The following is a 6,093-nucleotide window of genomic DNA, read 5'->3' as shown; positions in this document are numbered from 1 at the left end:
AGGAGGAGGAGGAGGAGGAGGAGGAGGAGGAGAAAAAGGCAGTCTCAAGAGGGGGTATTTTATATGAGTGTGTTGGCATAAGATTCTCAGGAAGGCAAACCTGTAGATGACAGGGAGTGGAATGGTGGTTGCTAGCAATGTGGGAAGGGGGCTTGGTGTTACTATAAAAGGGACACAGCACAGGAAAGTAGTAATGCTGCAACTGACCTTCTTGACTGTGGGAGTGGTCAGTGACACAAATATTCACATGTGGCAAGATTGCATAGACATTTCATCTGTATGAATATTCAGTATTGACAGTATTTGAATAAGCTTCATTTTCTCACGTGTAAAGTGGGTTTTGTATAGCACCTACACCCCCGGGCTACTAGAGTGAGCCGATGAGATAAAACAAGTGCTTAGCAGGCAACCTCCTAGCATGTAGTAACTGCCGAATGTAAGTGTTAACTGTTAGTAGTAAGAGCATCATTTTCTCACCCAGTTCTAAAGCACATGCCTGAAGATCTCACTCATTGTAAATGCAAGTGATGTTGGTCTTTCCAGCTGCACCATTTCAAAACCTTTTGAGAGAATTCTCAAGTTTCAAATACACCTTTACTTACTCGGGGTCCACATTGTGGTTTTGACTGAGTTCTATGGTGATGCTTGGGTTCAGTCAAAGGCAGAGTTCAAAGGGAACTTTAAAGGGGGAAGGGCTGCGATCAGCAACTCCCTCAGAACAAAGTTTGCAAAATGGAAACTGCTGAGTTTTGCACAAATCTTTGGTCAGTTTGCTTCCTGAGGCCAGACAACTGTGCTCACAAAGCTGGAGCCCTAAGCTCAGAGGAGAGCAGTGGGTGTGGAAAGGAAAGAGGAGCCTTCCTGTGTCCAGCAGCTGCCCTGGGAGTGAAGGGCAGTCACAAACAAGCAAGGCAAAAATCAGGTCCTGCAGAGAGCTGCCTTGTCTACTAGTTGCAGCAAGTCACCTTCAGAACTTTCTCTTTTTTCCAGGGAAGCCTTTCCTCACCTTTCTTTCTGCACAATTAAGACAAGGCTATGGGGAATCTTCCAGCATTCAGAGCGCAAAGCTCACAGACTTAAACAAAATGCATGCTTCTTATATCAGTGATTTGATTTTTTTTTCCTGCTAGATGGCACACACCATAAGAACAGGGACTGTTCTTCCTTTTTAATATATAATTTATTTTTTATTTGATTTTTTTTCCCGCTAGATGGCACACACCATAAGAACAGGGACTGTTCTTCCTTTTTAATATATAATGTATTTTTATTTCATATTCATTGGTGTTTTACCTGCATTTATGTCTGTGTGAGAGTATCAAAAACCCTGAACTGGAGTTGCAGACAGGTGTGAGCTGCCATGTGGGTGCTGGGAATTGAATACAGGTCTTCTGGAAGAACAACTGGTGCTTTTAACCACTGAGTCATTCTTTTCTTCTTTCGAGATAGGGTTTCTCAGTTTCTCTGTACAACCTTGGCTGTTCTGGAACTTGCTCTGTAGACCAGGCAACCTGGACTTCAAGTCACAAAGATCCACCTGCCTCTGCCTCTGGAGTCCTGGGATTAATGGTGTGCACTGCCACTGTCCTGCTAACAGGGAGTATTCTTAGTCACCGCCCACCATACTCCTAGCTCAGACCTGACATTCACTTAATATTTGTAATTTATTATTAAATAATTTTTGAATATTTTTGAATGAAGTGAATATTTTTGAATGAAGTCAGCTTCTTCATTCTCACTTCATCTGAATTCACTCAGTGGGTTTCTGTTCTTTGCAAGCACGAATATAAAGAAATCAATGAAAAGTCAAAGTCTCAGAAAAGCTCAGATCACATTCCTCCCTGTCTTCTTTTCTTTTCCTTCCTTCCTTTTTTCTCTTCTCTTCTTTTCTTTTCTTTTCTTTTCTTTTCTTTTCTTTTTTCTCTTCTTTTCTTTTCTTTTCTCTCCCCTTCTCTTCTTTTCTTCTTTTTTCTTTTTTATTCTCCTTTTCATTGTTTCTTTCTCTTTTGTCTCTCGCTTGTATACTACATATTGTTGTCCCATTCATTACCTTCTCTTATTCTGCTCCAACACCTACTGATCTCTTTTTCCTGACTAGTTGCCCTCCCTCCCTCAAGTATCTCCTTTCATGTGAAGGTCTTGTGCAGGTAGTCACAATTCCTTCACATTCATGATTGCAACAGCCATGCCGTAGCCCAGAAGACAGTATTTGAAAGTACTCTTCCCCATCATATGGGTCTTACAGTCTTTCCACTCCCCCTTGCATGATGCCCCCTGGACCTTAGAGTGGGTGAAATAGCTGGATGTCCTATGTAGGATGAACACTCAGCAATCCATCATTCTCAGCACTTTGATGAGTTAGGTATCTCTGCTTGGACTGTAACTTGTTCTAAAGGAGGCTTCGCTCACTAAGGCTGAGGAGTTGCACCCGTCTATATGTATGAGTACAGTTCCTTAGAAGGCAAGTAAACATGTCCATTTAGCAGAATTTAGGTAGTAGATCCTCCCACAGAGACTGTGTCCTACTTAGCTGTAGAGTTTTGACAAGGTTCACATTTATTTCCTCTCATGAAGCAGGTCTCAGATCCAATCAGGAAGCAACCAATTGCATCCAAAAGAGCCACACCATTATTGCACTCCCAGGTCTACCTCAACTGACAAGCCATGAGAGACTAAAGACCGAACTACATCCTTGATGGCTTTTCTCCCTCAAAGGCTTGCACAGAACCTTCTGGCATCATGAATCCTAGTTAACAGGGAAGACGTTTCCAGTTCAGTTCCAGCTTGAATTTCTCTGTGTCTTGTATCCAAATTATGTACATTGTCTCCGGTAAAGGGTCTTGCAAACTAGTTCTGGACTAGCGATCAGTTCAGGATTTTTCCCTTCAAAGAGTTTCCTTGCAAATGGAATTGGTCTGTGTGTAACACTAAAGGCCTGGATTTCTGCCTCGGGAACTTAGAAGACTAAGTGGTACTTCTCCTCAGGCCTGGACTAAAGAAAGACAGCATGTCACTCCTTTCCTTCCCTCCATTCTAGTTTCATTTTTAGGTTGCTAATCTGACCTTTAAGTTTTGTTCTTTTCTCCCAAAAGGTGTTAAATGCAAAGAGAAAGTAGGTATTTCCCCCAACTGCTATTACCAAAGTGATACCACTTTGTTCCATAGATTCTTGGCACATGGGACCAATGAGCTCCTCACCTGTACACTACAAGAGATTCTATCCTTAGTTCAGGGCCAACTTTTCTTGGAAAATTCAAGTGACATTTCTTTTAAGTGAGAAGAGAACAATGTGATTTATACCTTGTCCATTGAACCTACTGCTTTAGCAAATGCCAGACTTTTTTGTTTGTTTGTTTTTCAAGACAAGGTTTCTCTGTATAGACCTGGCTGTCCTGGAACTCACTCTGTAGACCAGGCTGGCCTCAAACTCAGAAATCTGCCTGCCTCTGCCTCCCAAATGCTGTGATTAAAGGTGTGCGCCACCACGCCTGGCTCAAATACCAGATTTTGAATAGAAGATTTATTAATTAGATCCTAAATGAAGTCTTTGTCTCATTTAGTACAAAATTGAACAAATGCACTCAATATCTTTCAAGGATTAAATAAACTCACAAAATGAGGCATAACTTGAGAATATTATTTTATTTATTTATTTACTTGCTTGCTTATTAATTTTTGAGAGAGAGCCTCTCCCTGTATTCCAAGCTGTCCTAGAACTCACGACATGTCTTCAGCTTGCCTCAAACTCCTGGCAATCTTTAGCTTCCTAAGTGCTGAATTATAGGCACGAACTACCACACGGACAAAAATAACTTGGAAAATGCCAATTACTCTTTTATGTTGAATCTGTAGGTAATGTGCTTTAATATTTAAGAAGATATTGCTTTCTAACCTGTTTCCAAAAAAAAAAATTTCTTGTCACTTCTCCCTCCTTCTCCTCCTCTTCTTCCTCCCATGCCCCCTCTCCAACAAGGTTTTATATATTTTCATATATCCCGAGCAGGTCTTAAACTCACCATAGAGACTGAACTCAAGGCTTTGTACAAGCTAGACAAACACTGTACAATTGATTCTGTACTCTATCCCTCCAGTTCTTTTTAAATCAGCCTAAGATGCCACAACACCTCCTCTGGGAAACCTTCCTGTACTGCCATCAGCATAGTGCACAGTTAACTCCTGTACCTCTACAACGGTCCAAGAGGGTCCTTGGAGGACTTGACTCTGTACTTCCTGCTATATATTTATCACCAGATTTAGTGCCCCTGAATATAACCACCTGCAACCAGTATTCTATGTAAGCTTTGTGATTGTGTGTGTGTGTGTGTGTGTGCGCGCGCGCGCGTGCACTCAAATGCACACACATGCATGTGTGCATACATGCATGCCTGTGTATGAATATGTGAAGACCAGCGGTTGACAACAGCCTCTTATTTTTTGAGATGATGTCTCTCACTGATCTTGGAGTTCACTGGTTCAGCCAGACAGGTTGGCCATTGAGCTTCAGGGATATGCTTCTCTGAGCTCCCACAGCACTCCCCACTGTCCCAGCACTGGGGGAACACATATATCTTCACTTGACTGTAATGTGGGTGGTGGGGATCTGAACTCAGGTTTGCATGCCTTCACAGCAAACACTTTCCTAACCGAGTGTCTTAGTCAGGGTTTCTATTCCTGCACAAACATCATGACCAAGAAGCAAGTTGGGGAGGAAAGGGGTTATTCGGCTTACATTTCCACATTGCTGTTCATCACTGAAAGAAGTCAGGACTGGAACTCAAGTAGGTCAGAGAGCAGGAGCTGATGCAGAGGTCATGGAGGGATGTTCTTTACTGGCTTGTTTCCCCTGGCTTGCCCAGCCTGCTGTCTTATAGAACCAAGACTACCAGCCCAGAGATGGCACCACCCACAACGGGCCCTCCCCCCTTGATCACTAATTGAGAAAATGCCTTACAGCTGGATCTCATGGAGGCATTTCCCCAACTGAAGCTCCTTTCTCTGTGATAACTCCAGCCTGTGTCAAGTTGACACAAATCTAGTCAGTCCACCGAGCCATCCCACACCTCCTAGGTAACACTTGTACATGTTCCCCTACCATGGACTGAAGTTCCCCTGTCATAGATTTACCACAGTTATCTATTTGCTAGTCAGTTTCCAGTGGTATGCTAATATATGCTCAGCAACTCATCTTCTGAAAGGAAAAAACTAAATTCCTAGTCTGAAAAGATCATAGATTTTCATAGCTCCTACACTGCTAATTTCAGTTTCTCCACACGAAGTAATAGAACACCCAGGTTGGAAAGAGATATCCAAGAAGCCCTTCATTATCCCATGTACAAAGTCTATGCTTCTGGTCCAGAAGTTACACACAACTTCAAGGGCAAAGATAATGAAATGCACTTAAACCAAGTAGGCAGTCCCCGTGGTTTGAGTATCTATGACCTCTGTCTTGAGTATTGTGTTCAGTTATAAGTTTTTATAGTCATTCCTCAGTATCCAGGTGGGTGTAGACCTAACTATTCCCATAGATGTCAAAGCATGAAGATGTTCAAATTCTTTATATAAAATGGTATTGTATTTGCATGTAATGTATGCAAATCATCCTATATACTTTAGCTCTTCAAATGTTAGTGATCTACACCTCTAGGCCCCAGATGACTTGTTAATGCCCAACACAATATAAATGCTATGTGAATAGCTATTAATACTGCATTATTTAAGGAATAATGCAAAGCAAAATTCATGTAGACGAATGTAGAAAAGAGAAAAATTTTAATGTAAAACCCACAGGTATGGGGCTGGCTATATAATTCCTTGATTTAATCGTGTATTTCACAGCTGGTCTGTAAGATTTCTACTCATCTCTGAAGTCAGGAGGAGTTTGCTTCAGCATGTTGCGGTCTGTTTCCCTGACTATGCTGGGAGCTTGAAAACTGAGCCTGGGCCAGCTTGTTTCTCACTGCATTTCCAGCAGATGAGGCATTACTAATTTTCACTGGAGGCAGCAAGGCATAACAATTCTTTTGTCTTTTTCCTGAAGAATCGAGGGATGAGAGAGAGAGAGAGAGAGAGAGAGAGAGAGAGAGAGAGAGAGAG

At 42.0% G+C, this 6,093-nt stretch overlaps 1 protein-coding gene across 1 annotated transcript in view; it reads left to right on the top strand.

Moving 5' to 3' along the window:
• Positions 1-6,093, top strand: part of LOC110313828 (zinc finger X-chromosomal protein-like) — a 12,116-nt gene that overhangs the window by 4,426 nt on the left and 1,597 nt on the right. The window lies entirely within an intron of this gene.

This window comes from Mus pahari, chromosome X (genome assembly GCF_900095145.1).
Source record: "Mus pahari chromosome X, PAHARI_EIJ_v1.1, whole genome shotgun sequence".
Classification (NCBI taxonomy): Eukaryota; Metazoa; Chordata; class Mammalia; order Rodentia; family Muridae; genus Mus; species Mus pahari.
This window is presented reverse-complemented; position numbering and strand designations above follow the sequence as displayed.